Source organism: Podarcis muralis, chromosome 8 (genome assembly GCF_964188315.1).
Source record: "Podarcis muralis chromosome 8, rPodMur119.hap1.1, whole genome shotgun sequence".
In the NCBI taxonomy this organism is placed as follows: domain Eukaryota; kingdom Metazoa; phylum Chordata; class Lepidosauria; order Squamata; family Lacertidae; genus Podarcis; species Podarcis muralis.
Window position 1 is genome coordinate 84,862,769 of NC_135662.1, and position 25,890 is coordinate 84,888,658.

The 25,890-nt window shown below is 45.3% G+C and overlaps 1 protein-coding gene across 8 annotated transcripts in view; it reads right to left on the minus strand.

The window, feature by feature from the left end:
• Positions 1 to 25,890, minus strand: part of ENOX1 (ecto-NOX disulfide-thiol exchanger 1) — a 273,652-nt gene that overhangs the window by 122,453 nt on the left and 125,309 nt on the right. For 6 of the 8 annotated variants that reach the window (XM_028738100.2, XM_028738098.2, XM_028738101.2 and 3 more), the window contains 2 exons: positions 17,092 to 17,177; positions 6,971 to 7,062 (listed from right to left, as the gene is read on the minus strand). The gene's annotated coding sequence lies outside the window, so the exon portion shown is untranslated. The remainder of the gene's footprint in view (positions 1 to 6,970; positions 7,063 to 17,091; positions 17,178 to 25,890) is intronic. The other 2 variants (XM_077933440.1, XM_028738095.2) reach the window with 1 other exon arrangement.

A 25,890-nucleotide genomic window follows, 5' to 3' on the forward strand; every position in this document is an offset into this window, starting at 1 on the left:
CTTACTAGCGGGAAGGTAAACGGCGTTTCCGTGTGCTGCGCTGGCTCGCCAGATGCAGCTTGTCACGCTGGCCACGTGACCCGGAAGTGTCTCCGGACAGCGCTGGCCCCCGGCCTCTTAAGTGAGATGGGCGCACAACCCCAGAGTCGGACACGACTGGCCCGTACGGGCAGGGGTACCTTTACCTTTTTATATAGGCTGCATACCATCTAGATGTTTTCTAGATGAGTGATATATTAATACTTTTATAAATAAATAAGATTGGCAGATAGAAAGAAGGGTTACCACTCAGTGTTTGTCTTCGATAGGAGGTGCTACACAGTTTCCTGCAAACACACACATTCCACACATCCTTTTGTTAAAGCGTTTCAAAATTTCCAAGATATCTTCACTTGCACGTTCTCAAGTCTGTACTAGCAGGATGAGAGGCAGTCTCTGCCTCACTTTTTTGATCTGTGTTCCCAGATCAAGTAATCTTTCTTAAGAAGTTTGTTCAACAAAAGAAAGTTTTGTCTTTTTCTAATTTGGAAAAAAACAACACACAACCAACCAACCACCTGTTTTAATAGACATTTTAGAGCAAAGGCAGGCAGATACAAAACCATTTTTGTCACTGTTTTGGTAGCATAAGGAATTGTAAAATTAACCACAATTGTTCCCATCAAATTAAATGACTGGACTAATCTATAATTTAAAAATTACTTCACTTACTGAAAAGGCTGTAATTACGCTACAGGGAGCAACTTAAATGGTATTTTAAGCATTTCTCTCCTTAACTGCCACAAGACGAAGAAAAATGTCAAGTCTGTTACCTAGCAATACTCAGGTAGCACTTGACCTGTCTGTTTTCCAAGGACACGTTGATTAGTAAAGATTTCTTCAAGTGATGAGCTTTGGGCATTTTGTAATTGATATTAGGTAATGGTGTAATACAACAATTTTCAAATATTTTGTTCTGCCCTCTCCTCCTCTAAGCTTCAAGGTCCCTCGGATTCAGAAACAGCAACAGTTGCTGCATGCCAGAATCTGTGCACTGGGGTAGTTCTGAATTAGAAGTTAAACAGAGGAGACTCTCGACAACCCACTCCTAATTCTGTGTATCGGAAACTGTTAAGAACAAAAGAGCAGCTCTCTTTGCATTACTTTTTACCTAAATCGAACTAGAATGACGGGACAGTAAATGTTTAGCCACCTCCCGAAACTCAATGTGAATCACTGAGAGTCCACCGCCAGTGGGCATTCAATCGACCCATCAAGTAGGGTGGGGAACAAAGAACTTCTTGCCTCAGGATCTGACCCATCAAACTTCAAACTCGCCATCCAGGTGCACCACAATCCCAAGGTGGACCTGCCCACAGTTGGAGAAGTTGGATTCCTACATAAGCTTATGCCTTTCCTGTGCCCAAGATGGACTTTGGCTCTCTTCAGAAACAGCTTGCTCTTTATTTCAGAAAACAATTCCAAACTATTCAAAAGTTGCAAAAAACCTCCACTGGCTCATTCATCTACAGAACGAATGAGTACAATGGTACCTCAGGTTAAGTACTTAATTCGTTCCGGAAGTCCGTACTTAACCTGAAACTGTTCTTAACCTGAAGCACCACTTTAGCTAATGGGGTCTCCTGCTGCCGCTGCACCGCTAGAGCACGATTTCTGTTCTCATCCTGAAGCAAAGTACTTAACCCGAAGCAATATGTCTTCCACTGCCTCCCGCAGTTTGGTCAAACTCATCCTGGCAGCTTTGAGAACACTGTCCAACCATCTTGTCCTCTGTCGTCCCCTTCTCCTTGTGCCCTCCATCTTTCCCAACATCAGGGTCTTTTCCAGGGAGTCTTCTCTTCTCATGAGGTGGCCAAAGTACTGGAGCCTCAGCTTCAGGATCTGTCCTTCCAGTGAGCACTCAGGGCTGATTTCCTTAAGAATGGATGCATTTGATCTTCTTGCAGTCCATGGGACTCTCAAGAGTCTCCTCCAGCACTAGAATTCAAAAGCATCAATTCTTCGGCGACCAACCTTCTTTATGGTCCAGCTCTCACAAGGAATACATCCTTGTATTTTTACTGACCACAATTGATGCAAATGATTTTATCCGCAAATGCCTAGTTACGGTAGACAGCAGAGAAATATACATCAGATGGAACAAGCCTCTCACTGCTAGATTTCCATTCTAGAGTGAGTCTCACCAAAACTAGTGGTTCTTACTTCGGAGTGAGCATGCATAGGACTGGCTCTTAACTCACAGAACTGTGTTTGTTTCACTGATAAATAAGGGTTTGAATGTGTTACCAGGGCACCCATGCAACTATTCAAATTATCAGATTATCTGCCTAGAAACCTCATGTCCATCCCTTAGCCTTCATTATCTGCAACCCAAAGGCTGACAAAACAGCAACCATTGAAGATCAGCAGGAGGTTGAACACCGCATCCTATTTATCATTGCTTCTGAAACACTGCTGAGGAAAGGCATTAGCCAGACGCAAATTTGCCTTTGAGAAGAAGTAACCTTATAAATATAGATAAGTTAGATAGAAGAAAGAAGAGTCTTTGGATGGGTTGATGATAAAAGCAGGCTTGGGCCCCCTGGGGTTTAACATTTTATGGGGGGGGGGGAGTAAGAGGAAGTGAGAGAGAAGGAAATGAAAATGTGTGGGCACTGAGGAAGTCAGAAAGAAGCATTCCGGAGAAAGCTCAGAAATGCACACAAGAAGGAGCCCAGCAGCCCAGCCTGAAAAATGAACAGCAATTCCAATTTTCAGCATATTGAAAGAGATGAGCAGGACACAAATTCTCCTCAGGCCCTCAATTATCTGAGGCCTGACTACATAATGCAAGAACAAATGCTATTGTATATTTTCTTTAAAAACCTGGAAATTCTGTAAGAATACAGAGACAACACCAAACCCATCCCCATTTTAAATCCCCCTCTTCTCCGTTTCCACCTGTATAAGACGTTCGGCACCGAACTGAACTCACGCAATATATGCACGCAATTTATTTTCACTGTGTCCATTTGTGTAATCGCTCCAAAAAGATTGTGCAGGATGTAGAGGCTGTAACGCAACAATCACCCCTTGACAAATGAATTTTTTTGAAAGAAACTGGCTAGTTTCTTGGCTAGTACATTTATCCTGCTCTACAAGTGATGACTATGAATATTAATTTGCCCGAAACTAACTAGAGCAAAGAGCTGGAGGGCAGGGTGATAAAAGGGGTAGATTTTCAATATCAGAGGTTTGGAGGGGGGAAATAAAAATTAAGCACTACACAAGTACCTAATCAAGAAACTTCACCATAATAATATTCAAATAATACACAGCATTTTGCTCATGTTTTACATGACACATTTTTTAAAGCAATTGGTGAAGAGAGGCAAAAGCATCTGGGGCAACATTTCTCAACATGGTGCCCTCCATATTTTGTTGGACTCCAGTTCTCATCATCCCTGGTCACTGGGAGTGGGGACAGGTGGTATTTGAAGTCAAACAACATCTGGAGGACTCTACTCCCCTTGACTAATGAGATTCTACCCAGGAATAATCTACACTGGTCAGTTATAATGTTAAAATGCATTGCGTGGCGATTCCCGCCCCCTCCCACGGATGGAATAAATAAAGACACCGGACACCAGAACTTAGGTTAATGGGCGAAAATGGCCACAACTTTATTGATTACAGGTCAGAGTGGTATTGGCTTTAGGCATTGGCCCTAACAGACTATCCGGTATAACTGGGAAGGGTCAAGCACCAACAGGGGGAGCCCCCGAGATGCATATCTCTAGGCGCTCCCCAAGGGGTTACCGCTCGGGAGCGCGCTTTAGGCTCTAGCCTCCGTAGGTTTCGGACGAGGCGACGCCCCCGGAGTCCTTTAACTAACTACCCTTCAAGATTTGGGGGAGGTGATGGCGTTCCTCCCCCCCAACTCATTTGCATAATAATACCCCAGCCAATGCCTAACCGCCAAAACCAAGGTGTTGTGACGTTTTGCTACGAGGTAGGCGAAAAAACCAAGTGGCTTCCAAAATACAGCCAATTAGCCAAATGGAAAAACTCCTACCAGGCCCCTTGCGGCGACCAGCCGAAGCCCATAGCAAAGTCCGAATGCAAACCTAGAGGGCGGGTGGGTGGGGAAAACCGCAGCTGCTGTAAGGAAAGAAAAGGGGTGAGCCAGGGCTTCCCCGACCTTAAGTGCCCTTTTGTAAGCCCGCCCCTACCGCCAGCTGATTGGCCGGCGCTGTGGGATAATGAATAATAATCAGACTGGGAAATCCCTGAGTCCCGCGGGGCTGGCGCCAGCCCCGCGAGAATGTAATCGGGGGCATGAGCCCGCAACCCCCCCCCCTTAGGTCAGGAGTGGCTTTATAAATATGTGGCACCAGAGGGCACTGCAGAGCAGCAATCCATCACCAATGGAAAATTGCATTGAGAGCGATATTACAGGGTTTTTAAAATGTGTTTTTACAGATCAATGTAGATCTAGCCCCAGTCACATTTAGGAAAGAAATGTTTAGTAAAGAGAGAGCAAAGGCAGCTTCCTCAAGTTATGTTTTAAATTAAGCACATGTATGCACAGAAGCGCTGGCTGGCTGGCTTCCTTTTGTTTTTGTTTCATGCAAAGTAGCAAACGAAGGCTGGAATCCTGAGCAGAGCACTGGTAGGATTGACATTTCCTTAACTCTTTCCTCCTGGGCTATTTTTCTGCCTTCAGCAGAACAAAAGGGCAGCTTCTTAAGCAATTTTCCTTTGAAGAAATGTCCTACAGGCATTAAGCCCTCCTTCTCAGCTTCCTATGGCCCTTTTTTAAAGAGCTTCCTAAAGGGGAGGGGGAGGCACCAGCTCTGTATGTGGGTACATGTAATGCATAAAAAGGTAAAGGTAAAGGACCCCTGACAGTTAAGTCCAGTCGCGGACAACTCTGGAGTTGCGGCGCTCATCTCGCTTTACTGGCCGAGGGAGCCGGTGTACAGCTTCTGGGTCATGTGGCCGGCATGACTAAGCCACTTCTGGTGAACCAGAGCAGTGCACGGAAACGCCGTTTACCTTCCCGCCAGAGCGGTACCTATTGATCTACTTGCACTTTGCCATGCTTTCAAACTGCTAGGTGGGCAGGAGGAGGGACCGAGCAACGGGAGCTCACCCCGTCGCGGGGATTTGAACTGCCGATCTTCTGATCGGCAAGTCCTAGGCTCAGTGGTTTAAACCACAGCGCCACCTGCGTCCCACACATGTAACGCATAGTTCGCTTTAAAGACCTGTAAATGGCTGAGCGTCTTTTTCGGTCTCACAATTCCATTACAGTAACCCTGCATCTTTAGCTGTGTAGCACATTAAGGCAGGAATCCTATACACAAGAAGCTGGCGTAAAGCAAGCCAGCATAAATAAAGCCAGCATATCCAAACTCCATTCAAGAGCAGGGCGACAGCTGGCTGAGTCAGTTTAAGCCTGGCAGAGGGTAAAAGCAAGCCTTTAAAACGGTGCTCAAGGAACACCATCCTTTTGGCTAGCTTGATTTTGGCTGGGCTGGGATGGGATGGGATGGGGCGACACCCAGAATATCTCTGGATGATCCAATAAAGAAGGAGTTAAGCTGGCAGCTCAGCTGCAGAACTGCTGCATCCTAACCCCGCTCATCCCAGTGGATCTTAATACAGTGTTTGCGAACGGGATCTGTTCCGGAGCCCCGTTCGCATCATAAGCAGAACGCAACCCGCGCCTGCGGTTCATGATTTGCCGCTTCTGCACATGCGCGTGACGTCATTCTGAGCATCTGCGCATGCGCGAGCGGCGAAACCCGGAACTAACCCATTCCGTTACTTCCGGGTCACCGCAGGACGCAACCTGAAAAGACGTAACCTGAACCAAAGGTAACAAGAGGTATGACTGTACAGTGGTAGCTCTGGATACGAACGGGATCCGTTCCGGAGCCCCATAAACATCCTGAAGTAAACGTAAGATGCAACTGCGTGTCTGTGTGTGCACGGGTCGAATTTTGCCGCTTCCACGCATGCACGTGATATCATTTTGAGCGCATGCGCGAGCAGCGAAACCCGGAAGTAACACGCTCCGTTACTTCTGGGTTGCTGTGGAGCGCAACCCGAAAATACTTAACTTGAAACTACTTCAACCCGAGGTATGACTGTATAGGATTCTTCCCAAGGTCATATTAAGAGAGAGTGGTAAGGTGTGCAGCTGCGCCGCATTAATAAATATGCTGTTAAACGTCCGCAACAACTTTATAAAGAAAAAACTTTACAATTCTATGATTCTATGTGAAACTATTTAAGTGGGAGAGAAACAGGAATTCTCAGCATCTCATGGCCCATTCATATATAGATTTTTAGGCAGTCTCACTGAAACAATTGCGCTTACACTCAATAAAATGTTCACAGGAATTCAGTGTTGGGGTTTTTTGGGGGAGAACCAGTTTCAGGTATTTATGTTTGTAAAGATGCTTTTCACACTACGTCTGTCAACATATCCTAGGAGAGGAGCATGGGTGTTCAGCCACATTTCATATATTGTAGCTTGAATAAATTCTGCAAAGTTAATAAATGTTTACAAAAATATAGGACTTCTCATACCGCCCAATCTCATTAATAAACCAAGACTACAAGATATTCACATCAATCTTGGCTAACCGCCTAAAAACTTTCCCTACACAAATTAATAGCCCCAGACCAGACTGGCTTCGTCCCTGGTCACAATATAACAAATTCACGTCAGGAAACTGAAAATATAGGACTTCGCATGCATTCCACTGATTTGCATGTTTACTTTTTGAAGCAAAACATTTTCTTTTCCAAAAAAATTCTTTGTGCAGAAATTTCGTTGGGACATTAATATATAACACCTACAGGTAACCTAAGGCAATCAGATTAAGTGTACACCATAAATGAAATGTGAAAAGCGCAAAAAGAACATTTAATGCACTGTCAAGATACAATTGTGACTGTTATTTACTTAAATTTCTACCTTTTCCCAAGTTTTTTTCATCAATTCCAGTTCAGGAGTTCCATGAAAAGGGGCTGCTTTATTACAGCTTCTCTGTTTCTGTGCAGATGATCCTGAAACAATGACAGAGAATGAGCTGATAGGCTTGAAGATGTGGACAAGGTGCCTGGATTGGTCAGCGCTCTAAACCCTTGCCCCTTTGTCTGATAAAAGCTACCAGGGAGGGGACAGCTACCTGGGCCAGGGAGGTGACTGATGCCTCCCTGCAAGAGGGGTGGTCTCTGCTTGCTTGAAGGAGGCAGGGATAAGACCACTCCTTAAGAAACACTCCCTAGATTTGGAAAATCTAAGTACCGGTAACTACCGGCCAGTTGCTGATCTCTCCTTCTTGGGCAGGATTCTTGAACAGGTAGTGGTGGACCAGATCCAGCTGCTCCTTCTTTGGATGCCTCTCTCATTAGAGGTCTGGAGGATGTCAGCACAAGAATGGCATTTTCTGTGGTGGCCCCCTGTTGGTGCAACGCTTTTCCTGACACCTTCATTACGTTTCTCTTCAAGCAGCCATTTTAAAGGTAAAGGGACCCCTGACCATTAGGTCTAGTCGTGGCCGACTCTGGAGTTGCGGAGCTCATCTCGCTTTATTAGCCAAGGGAGCCAGCGTACAGCTTCCGGGTCATGTGGCCAGCATGACTAAGCCGCTTCTGGTGAACCAGAGCAGCACACGGAAACGCCATTTACCTTCCCGCTGGAGAGGTACCTATTTATCTACTTGCACTTTGATGTGCTTTCGAACTGCTAGGTGGGCAGGAGCTGGGACCGAACAACGGGAGCTCACCCCGTCGTGGGGATTCGAACCACCGACCTTCTGATCGGCAAGCCCAAGAGGCCCAGTGGTTTAACCCACAGCGCCACCCGCGTCCCAATTAACGTTTTACAGCCTTTTAAATGTGTTAGTGGGATGGAGAATATCTTATCTTATCTTATCATCTTATCTTATCTTATCTTATCTATCTTATCATCTATCTTATCAACTTATCAGGCACAGTTATGATGCACTTGAGTGTATTTCTGTTAAAGTGGTACCTCTGGATGTGAACGGGATCCGTTCTGGAGCCCCGTTCGCATCCCGAGCAGAACGTAACCCACGTCTGCGCGTCACGATTCGCCGCTAATGCACATGCGCATGACGTCATTTTGAGTGTCTGCGCATGCGCGAGCAGCGAAACCCAGAAGTAACCCGTTCCATTACTTTTGGGTCACCACGGCACGCAACCTGAAAACGCTCAACCTGAAGCATCTTTAACCCGAGGTATGACTGTATTAAAGTTAATGCAGATGGTGTCTCACTATACTGTCCTGCTGCCATGAATGCTGGAAGGAAGACCGCTCCTTGCTGTAAGTCCTGTTTCCACCTGGCCTAAGGGGCAAGGCCCAGACTCACCCTGAACAGCTAAAAGAGGCTCCTGGGACATTGCTGGAACAATTCTTTGGTTGAGGCAACTGGCTAAAATGTTCTAAATGGTTTTAATTTTGGTTCCTCTGTTTTGTTTTTGTTGGGTTGGGGTTGGTTAACTATTTAGTTGGGGTTGGCAGTTGTTTTAATTTGGGTATAACTGTAAACTGTTTCTTCCAGTAGCACCTTAAAGACCAACTAAGTTAGTTCTTGGTATGAGCTTTCGTGTGCATGCACACGAAAGCTCATACCAAGAACTAACTTAGTTGGTCTTTAAGGTGCTACTGGAAGGAATTTTTTTTGTTTTGACTATGGCAGACCAACACGGCTACCTATCTGTAACTGTAAACTGTTTATTATTATTTGATTTATTGGTTTATATAAGATATTCTGTTTTTTATGTTTGATGTTTTATTATGTTTTTATATATGCTGTAAGCCACCCAGAGTGGCTGGAGAAACCCAGCCAGGTGGCCAGGATATAAATAATAAAATTACTACTACTACTACTACTACTACTACTACTACTACATGTGACAAGAGAGGAGATGGATTAAATGTTATTCAAATCCATTCCCCTGCTAATGTGCAATCTCAGTTTATAAAGCGTGAATTCAATATTATTTGTTATTTCAATGATACCTTATCAACTTCTGAAGAGCAGTAAAGCCAGCTAGAGGGAAGAAACAATGTTCTCTAATCTATCCAATCCTTTCTGGAGATTAAAATATATCACATCTATTTAATCCTTTCAAGAGAGTGCCCCATTTGTCTTTCAGTTACTATGGGAAGAATGAGCCTAAGTTAATCAACAATCATCTGATAGAAAGTTGGATTAATGAATTCCTTAACTGTATAATTTCTTCAGTTTAAACTATAAAACACAAAGGCGGGTCAGTTTTTTGTGTTAACTACCTTGGGATAACACTCTTTTCTTTTAAGATTCTGCTATCAAACATTGTTGACCTTTCTGTAGATCAGTGTTTTTTTAAGAACACATTAAAAGCTGATAAAATATAGCTATTTTTCACAATAGCCTACTTTTCATAAACCCTGAATTTGAAGCAATAGGGGGAAATGACGTCCCACAAACTGCTTCAGTGCTTTACCCACAGATTCAAACCTGAAGTATTTATTCAAAGATTGCAAAAGCTAATTGGGGTAAATTCTCAAAATTGCAAAGCTATTTGCCTCTTTGAGGAGGCAACTCCTGGAGATGAAAGCCAATAAAACAATATTTCAGAGCATAGGGAGGCACTAAGTACTGAGGGCAATAACTTCACTGATGTACTGGAAACTGAGGTCTTGCTAAAGGAACCTACTAACGGGCAGGAAAAAACAAGAAGGAAACAGCTGGAAGGAATGGCACATTGTTTCTGTTGTCTCTATACTAATGCACAGAGCATTGGAAATAAGCAAGACAAACTTGATCTCTTGAACACAGGGTGGCAAATATGATCTAGTAGGCATTACAAACCTGGTGGGATAAGACTGGAAGGTAGTAATTGAGCGGTATAATCTATTCAGAAGGTATACAAAATAGGAAGGATGTGTATACATATGTAGAGATCTATGGTTTGCAGCATAGAACACAGAGCACTGGGGTAAAAATTGTGAGGGAGGGAAACAACAGTGACTTCATTATGGGAGTATGACTGCCTTCCTTGAGCAGATTACCAAACATTCAAAAAGGAGATACAGTAGTCATGGGGGACTTCACTTCAACTACCCTGATATCTATTGGATCTCAAACTCCGTCAAGATTGGGAAGCCTAACAAATTCCTCAACTGCCATTCTGACAATTTCATTCCCCAGAAAGTGAAAGAAACGATGATTGACTCTCTTGGATCTGATGCTCACCAATGGGAAAGAACTGATCAGTGAGGTGGAATTAGTGGGAACCTTGGCAGAAAGTGATAATGTCCTCTTGAGATTTGTTCTACAATGGAAAGGGCAAGTTGAGTGCACTCAGATGTGCACTCTGGACTTTAAGAAGGTTGATTTCAAAAAGCTTAAAGAACTATTGAGTGAGATCCCATGGTCATAAATACAGAGAGAGAGAGAGAGAGAGATGGGGGTGGGGGGAATGGCTCAGGGCCAGCCCAGGATGTTTTGCCACTAGAGGCAAGACAGAAAATGTCCCCCATCACCACCACATCCTCCTCTGCTATGTCCCACTGACATGCCTGCTTCCTAGGTTCACAGGCAATTGTGGGTGGACACATGGCAGCAGGTAGGACCCCCACATCAGGCATGTGGCATGTGGCAAAGTAGGAGGCCAATAGGTGCAGGGAATGAGAAAAAGGAATGAGATTTGTCTGGCATGACTTGTTTTTGAGAAACCCATGCTGGGTCTTAGTACAGTGGTACCTCGGGTTACATACGCTTCAGGTTACATACGCTTCAGGTTAGACTCCGCTAACCCAGAAATATTACTTCGGGTTAAGAACTTTGCTTCAGGATGAGAACAGAAATTGTGCTCTGGCGGCATGACGGCAGCGGAAGACCCCTTTAGCTAAAGTGGTGCTTCAGATTAAGAACAGTTTCAGGTTAAGAACGGACCTCCGGAATGAATTAAGTACGTAACCTGAGGTACCAGTGTAATCACAGCATCTTTTTCCAAGTGCTCACAGACCACCTGTTGAATTATCTGTTCTATGAGCTTTTCTGGTATCAATGTCAAGCTCACCAGTCGGTAGATACCGGAGTCTTCTTTCCCCCCTTTTTGAAGATGGGAACAACATTTGCCCGTCTCCAGTCTATAGGGACCTCACCTGTTCTCCAAGAATTCTCAAAGATTATAGACAGAGGCTCTGAGATTACATCCACAAGCTCCTTTAGTACCCTTGAAGGTTTGAATTCATTCAAAGTAGGTGGGTGTTCCCTTATTGCTTCTTTTCTTATCTTGGGGTGCAGGTCCCTCCTTGCATTGTTTATTCTGTTTTCACCACCCTGGGCACTGCTTTTCTTTTGTGATATCCTTTGTGATTTCTCCTTTCTTCCATTTCTCATATATGCCCTTCTTAAATCTCAACTTATCCATAAGCTCCTTACGCAGCCACACCAATTTCTTTAGATGCCTCCCACTTTCCTTTCTTGTTTGAATTGACCACATTTGGGCTTGCATTCGTTTAAACTCTTCGTTAGTGTTGGCACTGTACAATAACAGCATTTCCCCATCAGAATTTGAGTTGTGTTCTCTAAACCACTTTAGAGTGCAACTGGACTTCTCTGCGACCCATCCCCTCTGCAGGGAGGTGGGACCAATTCGGATGGTCCGCCCCCGCCACTTAATGGATCCAAATGGTTTCCAGAGAGTGGTAGGGGATGCTTTATCCCATGTTGATGGCCTTTCAGCTGATTCCCTGGTGGCCCGCTGGAATGTGGAGTTAACCAGGGCTATTGACTGTTTGGCTCCGAAGCGCCCTCTCCGATTGCATGGAGCCCGGACAGCCCCGTGGTTTTCCACGGATCTGAGGGCAATGAAACAATCGTTGAGACGGCTAGAGCGCCGGTGGCGGAGAACTCATTCCGAATCTGACCGGACACAGGTTAGAGCTCAACGTCGAGCCTACCAAGTGGCGATAGCGACGGCGAAGAAGAATTTCTTCACCGCCTCTATTGCATCTGCAGAAAACAGCAGCAGGAGACTTTTTCAGGTGGTTCACAATTTAGCGGAACCACCTGCAACATCGGGGCCCAGTACGGGCCACATGTTCTCCTGCAATGATTTTGCAAAGTTTTTTGCAGATAAAATCGCTCAGATTCGGGAAGAAGTAGACTCCACCGTGGGAGCAGGGCCGGGGCGGGAGAGTGCTAGAGTTCTGTCTAGTCAAGTTGAGTGGGATCAATTCCAATCTGTTACCTCCGAGGATGTGGACAGGCTGCTTGGACGAGTGAAACCAACCACCTGTCTCCTGGATCCTTGCCCATCCTGGCTTATAAAAGCTAGCCGGGAAGGACTGGGCGATGGGCTTCGTGGGGTGGTGAATGCTTCCCTCCGTGAGGGAGCCTTCCCAGACCCGCTGAAAGAGGCGGTTATTAAACCGCTCCTTAAAAAACCATCTTTAGATGCGGCCACGATGGCCAACTATCGCCCAGTCTCAAATCTTCCATTCCTGGGCAAGGTGATTGAGCGAGCGGTTGCCGAACAACTCCAGGCACGCCTGGAAGAAGCGGACCATTTGGATCCCTTCCAGTCGGGATTCAGGCCTCATCATGGGACTGAAACTGCCTTGGTCGCACTGGTTGATGATCTCCGGCGAGCTAGGGACAAAGGTGAGAGCTGTTTCCTAGTTTTGCTGGATCTCTCAGCGGCGTTTGATACCATCGACCATAGCATCCTTCTGGACCGTCTTGAGGGGCTGGGAGCTGGGGGCACTGTTATACAGTGGTTCCGCTCCTTCCTCCTGGGCCGTGTTCAGAAAGTGGTGGTGGGGGATGAGTGTTCAGACCCCTGGGCTCTCACTTGTGGGGTGCCTCAGGGTTCTGTCCTCTCCCCCATGCTTTTCAACATTTACATGCAGCCGCTGGGAGAGATCATCAGGAGGTTTGGGCTGGGTGTTCATCAGTATGCGGATGATACCCAGCTCTACCTCTCTTTTAAATCAGAACCAGTGAAGGCGGTGAAGGTCCTGTGTGAGTGTCTGGAGGCGGTTGGAGGATGGATGGCGGCTAACAGATTGAGGTTGAATCCTGACAAGACAGAAGTACTGTTTTTGGGGGACAGGAGGCGGGCAGGTGTGGAGGATTCCCTGGTCCTGAATGGGGTAACTGTGCCCCTGAAGGACCAGGTGCGCAGCCTGGGAGTCATTTTGGACTCACAGCTGTCCATGGAGGCACAGGTCAAATCCGTGTCCAGGGCAGCTGTTTACCAGCTCCATCTGGTACGTAGGCTGAGACCCTATCTGCCTGCGGACTGTCTCGCCAGAGTGGTACATGCTCTGGTTATCTCCCGCTTGGACTACTGCAATGCACTCTACGTGGGGCTACCTTTGAAGGTGACTCGGAAACTACAACTAATCCAGAATGCGGCAGCTAGACTGGTGACTGGGAGCGGCCGCCGAGACCATATAACACCGGTCTTGAAAGACTTGCATTGGCTCCCAGTACGTTTCCGAGCACAATTCAAAGTGTTGGTGCTGACCTTTAAAGCCCTAAACGGCCTCGGTCCAGTATACCTGAAGGAGCGTCTCCACCCCCATCATTCTGCCCGGACGCTGAGGTCCAGCGCCGAGGGCCTTCTGGCGGTTCCCTCATTGCGAGAAGCAAAGCTACAGGGAACCAGGCAGAGGGCCTTCTCGGTAGTGGCGCCCACCCTGTGGAACGCCCTTCCAGCAGATGTCAAAGTGATAAATAACTACCTGACATTCAAGAGACACCTTAAGGCAGCCCTGTTCAGGGAAGTTTTTAACATGTGATATTTTATTGTATTTTTGGTTTTTATGGAAGCCGCCCAGAGTGGCTGGGGAGGCCCAGCCAGATGGGCGGGGTATAAATAATAAATTATTATTATTATTATTATTATTTGAGGTTTCCTGCAACCAAGCGGTATATCTATATTATGACATAAACAATGTATATGGCAGATTCACATGGAACCTTTGCGTGCTCAGACCCAGAAACCTCTCCCCTAAATAAATTCACACATGACTCAAATTTTGGTTTTTGGTTTTGGCAGAATTTAGGCCACAACTTTATTGATTACAGAAAGTGACTGGTTGCATAGGCTCTGGTTCGACTAGCTCCTGCACTGTTGCAGGTAGCGCTGACCCAGGGCACCAGCATAGGTCAGCCAAGGGTGAACACCTGGATAAGCGGAAAGCCAGGAATAGGCTAACTCAGCCACCCAAATGTCCCCCTGGACTCAGGCATGGGCACAACCCCATCTCAGGGGCTGACCAAACCATCGAGTCCCTGGATTCCTTTAATGGAATACCCTTCACATAGGGATGGTGAGAGCGTTCTCCCATCCCTATCACCTGAACCAGAGCCTATCTGCAACCTTACAAGTTGTGATGATTTGCTACACAGCAGGTGAAACCCAAATGGCATCAGCCAATCAGCCAAGTGGGGAAAATTCCTGCCATGCCCCTGTCCCAACAACAGGCGACACATGACGGCATAGCAAGGTCAAGCACAAAGCCCTAAAAGTAGGGAGAGGTGGGCGAGTGTTCCGATGCACACGCCAAAAGAGGAATCTCTGGTTCACGTGCATGGGCATAAATAGGTCCCTCGAACAGTTTGGACTGCGTCCCATTGGCCAGATTGCACCCAGCTTCGAAGGACCTACCAATCGGGTGTTGGGGCTGACCAGTTGTACCCACCCACAACACAGGGTGTCGGTTTTCCAGGTCTCACCGCAATATGTGCCCTCTTTAAGGGAGGACCCGATTTGTGGTTGGAAGCAGTCCTTGGACAACATTTAAAGAAAGTGTGTGCTGCATATCTCTTGTCGCTGGCCATGTCTGTGGAGGATGGCAGAATTCTTCCTTGCAATGGTCTCAGTTCTGCAACCCCCATACATCTGTGACATCTGGAACTGGAGGAGCTGTCAGCCAGCAAATGAAAGGGCTTAAAATGCAACATCAGTTGCAAAGAGACAAAGATACCTGGAAGTGGCAAATTCCAATCCTAACATAAAAGTGGTATAGCTTTGAGATGGATTTCTTGATGAAAGGAAAGCAAATTATACACAAAGGTGTGTTTATGTGTCAGTGAATGAAAACAAAGAGTGAGCTAATATTTTAAGAACAGGAATTGAAAACAAGGGGAGGATGAATGATCTGAACAACGGAAATCTACTTTTTTTTGGTATGAAATTGTGAGAGATAATCTCATCTGCCCTGCAAGGGCAGTAATGCAATGTGTTGGCTTTAAGAATAATGCTGGTATATAGGAAAGGTTTTAGAAAAAAGCTAGGGAGAAACTGACAAGTAAAGATGAGGAAAATATCAAGGAGCAACCCAGACCTTTTAAATCCATGAGATTTGTTTTATTCCACTTACAGTTTGGTGACAGTACGGAAAGAACTATGAGGCTATGTTTTCAGGATCACTGTTCTGGCAGGTTATTTTCATTTGTATAGTATGTCTCTTGCTCACACAGCACTATGTTCTGAACAGCATTATTTTAAACATTGCTACCAACAGGCTGTGGAAGTAACACAGGCCCACTTTTTACGTTGAGGCTATTTCAGTAAAGACAGCTGTTTTTTAGAAAACGAATCATTATTTCTGGAGCACTCTCATGTTTTCACACTGAAAACCTTGTCTCACAACCCGCTCCAAACAAAACCCAGTTGAATAGCAGCATTCATTTACTCCGGACCTCTTTTTATTTTAATGAAAACTTCAACAACCTCAGATATGCAGATGACACAACCTTGATGGCATAAAGTGAGGAGGAATTAAAGAACCTTTTAATGAGGGTGAAAGAGGAGAGCGCAAAATATGGTCTGAAACTCAACATCAAAAAAATTAAGATCATGGCCACTGGTCCCATCACCTCTTGGCAAATAGAAGGGGAAGAAATGGAGGCAGTGAGAGATTTTACTTTCTTGGGCTCCATGATCACTGCAGATGGTGACAGCAGTCACGAAATTAAAAGACACCTGCTTCTTGGGAGAAAAGCAATGACAAACCTAGACAGCATCTTAAAAAGTAGAGACATCACCTTACCAACAAAGGTCCGTATAGTAAAAGCTATGGTTTTCCCAGCAGTGATGTATGGAAGTGAAAGCTGGACCATAAAGAAGGCTGATCGCCGAAGAACTGATGCTTTTGAATTATGGTGCTGGAGGAGACTCTTGAGAGTCCCATGGACTGCAAGAAGATCAAACCTATCCTTTCTGAAGGCAATCAGCCCTGAGTGCTCACTGGAAGGACAGATCCTGAAGCTGAGGCTCCAATACTTTGGCCACCTCATGAGAAGAGAAGGCTCCCTGGAAAAGACCCTGAAGTTGGGAAAGATGGAGGGCACAAGGAGAAGGGGACGACAGAGGACAAGAAGGTTGGACAGTGTTCTCGAAGCTACCAGCATGAGTCTGACCAAACTGCGGGAGGCAGTGGAAGACAGGAGTGCCTGGCGTGTTCTGGTCCATGGGGTCACGAAGAGTCGGACACGACTAAACAACAACACCTTACCAGCTCCCTCACTGCATCATTTATTCTGTTATCACCGGGTTGGACATTGCTTTCCTTTTGGGTGAAGACAGAGGCAAAGGAGGTGTTGAGCGGTTCTGCCTTCTCTCTTTTACCCAATAGCATTTCTCCGTCTTTTCCACTTGCCTACTCTTCCTCTTACTTCAGACACGGCCATAGAAACATTTAATATTATTTTTGACTTCTCTTGCAAGCCTGAGCTCATTCTGAGCTTTAGCCAGCCTGACCTTCACCCTGCAACTTGTGGCTACTTGTGTATACTCCTCCTTTGCGATTTTCCCTTTCTTTCATTTCTTATACATGCCCTTATTAAATCTCAGCTCATCTGTAAGCTCCTTATGCAGCCACACCGGTTAACACTGCAGACCCGAGCTAGGTTTCTTACACTGCATAAATTCCACATTTCCCTTCTTTCCTCCCTACACACAACCTGCTTTGAAGCAATTCCTCTTGTTCTTTATTACTCTCTTCCCTTGCCTGCAGGGGCTGTTCCATGGAATGTTCCAGAAACATTACACAGTACCTACCTACTCAGATTTCTTCCTCTTAGCCGTGAAAACTTCTGGGCATTCTTTTGGGATGAGTGCAGTCTTTGGATTTGCAATTGCAGCATCTATGGGAAAAGAAAAAGATACAAATGTTAGGTTTGTTGGGAAAATCCTAAATCCTTCTCTTTAAAGCAGGCATAGGCAAACTCGGCCCTCCAGATGTTTTGGGACTACAACTCCCACCATCCCTGAACACTGGTTCTGTTAGCTAGGGATCATGGGAGTTGTAGTCCCAAAACATCTGGAGGGCCGAGTTCGCCTATGCCTGCTTTAAAGCTATCCTTGATCTGGGTTGTATAATCTTAACTATACAGAGGCAAAGAAAACATTCTACAATAAGCATTTAAAGAGCTAACTGTGAAAGAAATATCTCAGTTTCCTGCTGAGTTGAAGAGGAAAATCTAAGGAGATTTGTCATGAATAGCTGCTTTCCAGTGTCGTCTTGTGTGGGTGGTTGCTCTACCCACCCCAAAATAAAGAATAAAATGGATGAATGTTGAAGAGGTTTCAAAACATGGGTTCATCTACTTCCTCTGTCTCCCCGCAAAAGGGTGCCAGGCTTCTGCTGTGCTTCACCCTATTATTATCGTCACTCTTACTGATGTAGAACAGAATGTCCCCGTTTTCATCTGAGGAATGTCGGAGGTTATGGATAACGTCACCAGACATTGCCACGGTTCAATAAACCAAGAGGGTTAAATGGAAAAGTGGAAAAAGGTAAATCTAAAAGTAATTCACTGAGTAGCTCCTTAGCAGCGGTCGAGTGAAGAGTGAGTACAACTGCAGTCGTGTTCAAAATGGGCCTTTAAAAACCTGTGCTGCCTTCCGCCTCTCTTGATCTAAAGGCTGCCTAGTTTCTCTTTATTCCTGTTCTCCACTTAGCAAAGTTGTATCACCTAAGGACAGAGGCTAGTAAAAGCTAGCTGCAGTAAATGTGCATGGAAGATCAGTCATGAAACCTGCAAGCATCTCATCTGAATGCCTACAAGCTCTTCCCCAAATCCAAGTTACCAGAGACAGACAGAGATGGCTTACTAAACCCAACTATCGTTAGCAGCCTTTTTCTCCCCTCCCCTGGCCATTTTTCTTAAACATTTAGTCTGGGTATTGGGGAACTCGAACACTTGTATGGTTGGCCTAATAAGGATATTGCCCTAATATGGATTTTTTTTTTCTTTAGAGCTACTTAAACTCTTTTTCTTTGCTTTATGAATACTAGCTGAGCCCTCAAACAAATTAAGGCCCGGGGGCAGAGAGGGAGAGGGGAGGCTCAATAATGCTGGTGAAACTGAGGCTGAAATTAACATTCTGTACATGCAATCGGGGGTTGCTTCTTTGCTTTTTGCAAGGAAGAGGACAGCCTTCAAGGAAATAACAGAACCTTGCGACCTTAAAACACGTCTTGTATGTTATTCTGGCTAATAAAAGACTGTTATATAAACACTCCTAGCCTCTGCCTTGAATATCTTGTGCTGCATTGTACATTAACAGTACTTAATGAATTCATATAATGGGCTTCTGAGACTGTTAGCATCTGATCAGTACAACTGCTGCAAGAATCTACTTAAGCCAATTTTATAGCCATGGAATAGTAGTGTTGGAAGGGATCTCGAGGGCCATTTAGTCCAACCCCCTGCAATGCAGGAATCTCAACTAAAGCATCCCTGACAGGTGGCCACCCAACCTCTGCTTGAAAACCTCCAAGGAAGGAGAGTCCACCACCTCCCAAGAGAGACTGTTCCACTGTTGAACAGCTCTTATTGTCAGAAAGTACATCCTGGTCAGAATCTCTTTTCTTGTATGTTGGATCCATTGGTTTGGGTTCTACCATCCAGAGCAGGAGAAGACAAGCTTGCTCCATCATCCATGAGACACCCCTTTAGTTATCTGAAGATGGCTATCCTATCTACTGCTTTTTGTCTCCACCTTGCCAACAAAGGTCTGTATAGTTAAAGCTATGGTTTTCCCAGTAGTGATGTATGGAAGAGAGAGTTGGACCATAAAGAAGGCTGATCGCCGAAGAATTGATGCTTTTGAATTATGGTGCTGGAGGAGACTCTTGAGAGTCCCATGGACTGCAAGAAGATCAAACCTATCCATTCTTAAGGAAATCAGCCCTGAGTGCTCACTGGAAGGACAGATCCTGAAGCTGAGGCTCCAATATTTTGGTCACCTCATGAGAAGAGAAGACTCCCTGGAAAAGACCCTGATGTTGGGAAAGATGGAGGGCACAAGGAGAAGGGGACGACAGAGGACGAGATGGTTGGACAGTGTTCTCAAAGCTACCAGCATGAGTTTGACCAGGCAGTGGAAGACAGGAGTGCCTGGCGTGCTCTGGTCAATGGGGTCACAAAGAGTCAGACACGACTAAATGACAACAACCTATCTACTCTCAGTCTCCTCTTCTCTAGGCTAAACATATGCAGCTCCCTCAACTGTTCCTGATGAGGCTTAGATTCCAGACCCTTGATCATCTTGGTTGCCCTCCTCTGCACATGTTCCAGCTTGTCAATATCCTTCTTAAATTGAGGCGCCCAGAACTAGACACAGTACTCCAGGTGTGGTCTGACCAAGACAGAATAGAGCGGTACCATTCCTTCCCTTGATTTGGACACTACACTTCTGTTGATGTAGCTTAGAACAGCACTAACTTTTTTGCTAATGCTTTTCCGATCACAAGGTCGGCGGTTCAAATCCCCACAACGGAATGAGCTCCCATTGCTCAGTCCCTGCTCCTGCCAACCTAGCAGTTCAAAAGCACATCAAAGTGCATGTAGATAATACCGCTCCGGCAGGAAGGTAAACGGTGTTTCTGTGTGCTGCTCTGGTTCGCCAGAAGCGGCTTAGTCATGCTGGCCACATGACTTGGAAAAACTGTTTGTGGACAAACGCCGGCTCCCTTGGCCAATAAAGTGAGATGAGCGCAGCAACCCCAGAGTCATCCGTGACTGGACCTCATGGTCAAGGGTCCCTTTACCTTTTTTCATCACACTGTTGATTCATGCTAAGTTGGTGGCCTACTAACACCTCCACATCATTTTCACATGTACTATTGGTAAGCCAGGAGTCCCACATCTTAATATTTGTGCAGTTGGTTTTTCCTTACTAAGTGTAGATCCTGACATTTGTGCCTACTGAAATTCATTCTGATAGTTCTGGATAAGTTCTCCAATCTATTAAGGTCAACGTGAATCCCAATTATGTCTTCCATGGCATTGGCTTCCCCTCCCAGTTTGGTGTCATCTGCAAATTGGATGAGCACCCCCTCACTTCCTTAACCCAAGTCGTTTATAAAGACGTCGAACAGCAACTGACCCAGGACAGAACCCTGCGGCATCCCACTTGTCAGATTTGCCAGGATGATGAGGAACCATTAATGAGCTCTCTTTGGATCCAGTCATTCAACCAGTTACAAATCCATCTAACAGCTATTTAGAATTTCATGGGAAATTTGTCAAAACCCTTACTGGAATCAGCATTCCCCTGATCCACCAAACTTGTTACTCTATCAGAAAGAAAGAAAGAAAGAAAGAAAGAAAGAAAGAAAGAAAGAAAGAAAGAAAGAAAGATGACTTGAATGGCATGGCTGTTTTTGAGAAATGCATTCTGGGACTTAATAATCACAGCATCCTTTTCTAAGTGCTCACAGACCAGTTGTTCCATTATCTATTTTAGGACCTTTCCTGGATCATGAAGACATTTCAGAATGGAAATCAACTTGCTACTGGCCCTCTTGTGACAGATATATTTATTTAAATTTGCCATATATTATTAATTAATAATATACAGCAACAACACAGTATTGTGTGTGGGTGGGCCAAAATATTTCACCAGTATTTAATGCGAGTATTTAATGGTGTCCCAGGACCATCTTGTTTCACATTGTTTGATCCGTTGTTGCCACAGTACAGAGCAGTCTATACAAAAATGACTGCTGATTTGACTTTTACTCTGAAACATCAACAGCTGATATACTGTAATTAGCATTGCTAGGGTTTCCTTCTACATTAGGGTGAAATAAGGCAGGTCACCAGTTAAATAATTTAAGTGTTTGTGAATAATTTTAAGTGGGGAATTTTCAAGGCAAATAAGCGCTAAACAGAATGCTACTTTTTCCCTACAGTTTTCTGAAGTGCGTGTTGTCTGAAGTGCATGTTGACAGAAATAGTTGCATAGCTTTGACTTCATTAATCATTTCAAAACGTTGCATAGTTCACAGGCACTTTAATTTTCCAATTATTGTACCTGTGGCTTAGCACAGATAAAAGATTACTTACACAATTTGCTCTGTGGGCAGCTCAATGCTCTTGTCACCTTACACTGAGCTTTAAGTGTGCACAACGCAACGGAATGTCAGATGTTTTCCAAAGATTTTAAGGTCACGTTCGGGAACTTTTAGCAGTTCTCAATGCACAACTGACAGGTTTCCAAGAGATGGATGAATGAGCAAGGCAAGCTGCCTGAATCCTGCCACGCATGTGTTTTTCCTGTCAGGAAGGCCTGAGTGATGCTATGTCTCGTTCTTTCTCACAAAAAGATGCTCTAACTAAGCAAGGAGATGCTATTGCTGCCTCCATCAGCATCTGTGGCGATCACTCTGCTAATCGTCACAACTTGTAAGGTTGCGGTTAGGCATTGGTTTTATGAATTGGTTGGTGGAGGGGTAAGGGTTGGCTGTGCCTGCCTCTCCAATGCTGCTGCTGCAAGGGTATTCCATTAAAGGAATCCAGGGGCTCACCATGCTCTTGTCCGCACCCCTGTCAGGGGGCTAGGGCCACACAAGAGCCCCTGGGAGCATTTGGGGAGAGGTGAGGGTCTGGCACCCAGCTCTATTCTCTCCCCAAAAATGTTTTCCCTTACTGACTTGGCAGGCTTGCGGATGTCAGTTCTGTCCCTGGGCGGGGACAGATAGTCGCAACCAATGCCTAAGCAACCACTCACATTATGTATTTTAATAAAGTTGCGGCCAAAACTATGCCAAAACCCTGAAACAAAAATTCCTGTGTGAATTGTGATTTATTTAGGGGGGTGGCTTGGGGACCTCGACACGCAATTCTATTATTCTTTAACAGTCCGTAATACAGGCAAGGCTCGTGTGCACCCAGCACACACCCAACCACCAATACACACACTGTTTTCGGCCCTGGAAGGGGGCAGAATGGGGCAGGCTTATACCAGCCCCACCGACATGCGCAGTGTGTCAGAACGCAACTCCCATGCAAGCTAGGAGTTGCCTGTAGTCACGATGGCCTAAATCTATAAATCCTTATCTTTTGGAGTAGCATATTTATATCTGTGAAGTTTGTCCACAGCAGACACAATAAGCTAATAACCCTGTGGCACATAGAACACAAAAGGTCCCATGTTCTCTGGCATCTCTTGTTAAAAGAAGAAATCATAGCAAAGGCCGTCTGGAGGGCTGCAGTGCTTGGCCAAACGCACAATGCTGGGAGTGATAAACCAATTCAGATGGCAGCAGCCCCTTTCGCTTGCCATGGCTTGGATTTGAGGACGGATCCATAAAGGGGATCTCCCAACCCCTAGGACTATTTGCATTGCAAAGGCTTAATCATTAAGTCCCGTTTTAGAACAATTGCAAATTGCCATGATCATCTTCCACATCAGTAGCTATGACTCGTTCATGCATTTTAAAAAACTGCTTTGGAAAAAATTCCCATTCAGGAAACATGCTGAACATCTGTTGTCTAGGTATTCATTAGTTCTGTCTGCTCTGCCTTTGGCTAATTGCCTGGGAGTGAAGTTCGAGCATAGCTGGAGATACAAGGGAGCATCGGTATTAGTTGCAAAGACCCTGCTACACATTGAGAAGAAGAAAAGAGAAAAGGTGTTGTCAGGAACAGGGCTTCTCTAACAAACTTTATTTACTGGAGCTTGTTATCTTCTGTTTGTTTACAATCCTCGCTTGTGCAACTGATAGCAGAAAGTGTATTTAATACCTACTCAGTGCTAATATGCTGCAGTATGCATGGCTGCTTAATTTAATTTATCTCTGATTAAGCCTATTATGTTTGAGATCACTTTACAAAAGAGACTTCCTTTTGCCAGCTGTAAGCTTATTTGAATTGTAATATAAGTTAATAACGTGTGAAATAACTAGTGATGCCTGCCTCCTAAATGTTAATTTTAGCAAACTACTTCCTAAGTTTGTGCACATATACAGATCATTCATTGCTGTGTACAAAGGATGGTTGTTGGGCATAAAACAATGTACATTTCATAAAGGCTGCGAGTGAAGGAAAGTTACTTCTGAACTGCGGACAAACAGAGACCAGAGATTACAGCCTGCATAGTATGGGTCATGCCCACCCAGCCACCATTCTTACTGGCGAGGACTCGAGTGATGCCAACGGAGGAGAGCTGATATTTGCCACACAGAAGGAAGATTGCTGGGGAACCCAGAACCTCTCCATGTGTATTTCACTCAGGTGGCGTCATGGAAGTGACATTGTGCAGTTGGTAAACCAGAGACACACAGGCTCAGAGTTTCGAGGACTTCTGAGGTGGTTATGTGTGGATGGTGCACTTGGTGTACCTATCACCATTGCCAAAGAGTTACCATATTTTTCGCTCCGTAAGACACACTTTTTTCTACCTAAAAAGTAAGGGGTTATGGAGTGAACGCATGGTCCCTGGAGCTGAATTGCCCACGGGTAAAAAGCAGATCATGCTCTCTCTCTCTTTTTGTGAAAGAGGGAAGTGGGTGTTGAAACAGAGCCACTAATCGGCAAGCGATCAGGGAGGGAGATAAGGGACGCTAGCAATAAAGGAGGCTGCCTGGGAGAGGGGAGGTAAGGACAGCGAAGTTGCAAAGAGAGGAAACAGGAAGGCTAAAGCAAGAGGAGAGAAATTAGAAGAAAAGGAGGAGCAAAAAAACTGCCCCAGCTAAGGAAAAGACACTAAGGCAAACAAGAGGGAAGGGAGTGTTGAAAGGAAGCAGCTGATCACTAAGCGATCGGGAGGGAGATAAGGGAGATAAAGGAGGCTGCCTGGAAGGGGAGAGGTAAAAGCCCATGGATCCTCAGGATTTTTGCATTGGGTCACCCCAAATTCACCATCAGATCACATAGCATGTCCATGGCTACAGCCTGCACCCAAAAAATCACGCATCCACTGTTGTGTGGGGCCACGATGGTGCAAAAACATGGTTACAAAGCACGGATCCACATGGATCCTCAGGATTTTTGCATTGGGTCACTCCAAATTCACCATCAGATCACATAGCATGTCCATGGCTACAACCTGCACCAAAAAACCCCCACACATCCACTGTTTCGTGGGGCCACGGTGCAAAAACATGGTTACAAAGCACGGATCCCCATGGATTCTCGGGATTTTTGCACTGGGTCACCCCAAACTCACCGTCAAATCACATATCATGTCTGTGGCCACAGCATGAACCACAAAAATCATACATCCACTGTTTCGTTCAGAATATTTTTCTTCTTGTTTTCCTCCTCTAAAAACTAGGTGCATCTTATGGTCATGTGCATCTTATGGAGCGAAAAATACAGTATGTGGTGCCACAAAGGTCATAAGAACATGAGACTATGGTAAGTGCCTGCTGGATGAGGCCCATGTCCCAACCTGTTCTTATGGTGCCCAAACATATGCTTGTGAGAAGCCCGTGACTTGTGCACAGAGGTGACTGACACAAACAGAGGCAGAGGCAGACTCTAATCATCCCCTAATGCTGGGATTACAGACACTTCAGGTTATAGACTCTGCTAACCCAGAAATAGTACCTCGGGTTAAGAACTTTGCTTCAGGATGAAAACAGAAATCGTGTGGCGGTGGCAGGGCAGCGGCGGAAGGCCCCATTAGCTAAAGTGGTACCTCAGGTTAAGAACAGTTTCAGGTTAAGAACGGACCTCCGGAACGAATTAAGTTCTTAACCCGAGGTACAACTGTACCTGGAAAACTACTTCAGGTTTTCTCTCCACACACACACCCCAACACAACCACACAAAGAGCAACCTTTTCTTTCTGGCTTTGGACAGAGTAAGACTGACATGGAAGGATAAGGAACACCTCTTGCTTGTTGGCAACCAAGAAATCAGCTGGAAGGGATCCAATCCAAAACCACCCAAGAATTTGATGTAAAAACATCAGCAGAGCATCATGCAAACAAGTCAAATGGCTGCAGGTAGCTTCTGTACCCTGGTCTGAACAATAATATGAAAATCCAGGGATCTCCCAGCACATTAGGCAGAGCAATTATTATAATGAGGTAAGTTTAAAAGTCGCACCAAAAATTAATACATACTAATAGGCTGAGTAGGACAACTTTAAGAGAACTCTGTTTGAAGTGCTTCTCAAGTTAGTGCTTATGCACACTTCTTTGTGTAGCGCTGCTTTCTCCAGGGAAAAGAGCTCTTGAGCACTCAGTCGGAGCAAATGGCAATGCGGGTTTCTCTCCAGATTGATGTTTGCTCCAATTTAGAGCTAAAAAGCGGGTTTTCCCTGGGAAAGGAGTGGGGCAAGAGGGAAACTGCTTCGACTCATGCCTAGAAAGTGTGGGTCAAGCGGAAAACCACATGGACCCATAGTTTCTAGAATTGGAAGTGTAAACGAGCCCTATGTTCTCTCATTACTTTAGAACTTCTATTTCCCTGTGTACAATTGTTGTTGTTGTTGTTGTTGTTGTTTAGTCGTGTCCGCCTCTTCGTGACCCCCTGGACCAGAGCATGCCAGGCACTCCTGTCTTCCACTGCCTCCTGCAGTTTGGTCAAACTCATCTTCGTAGCTTTAAGAACACTG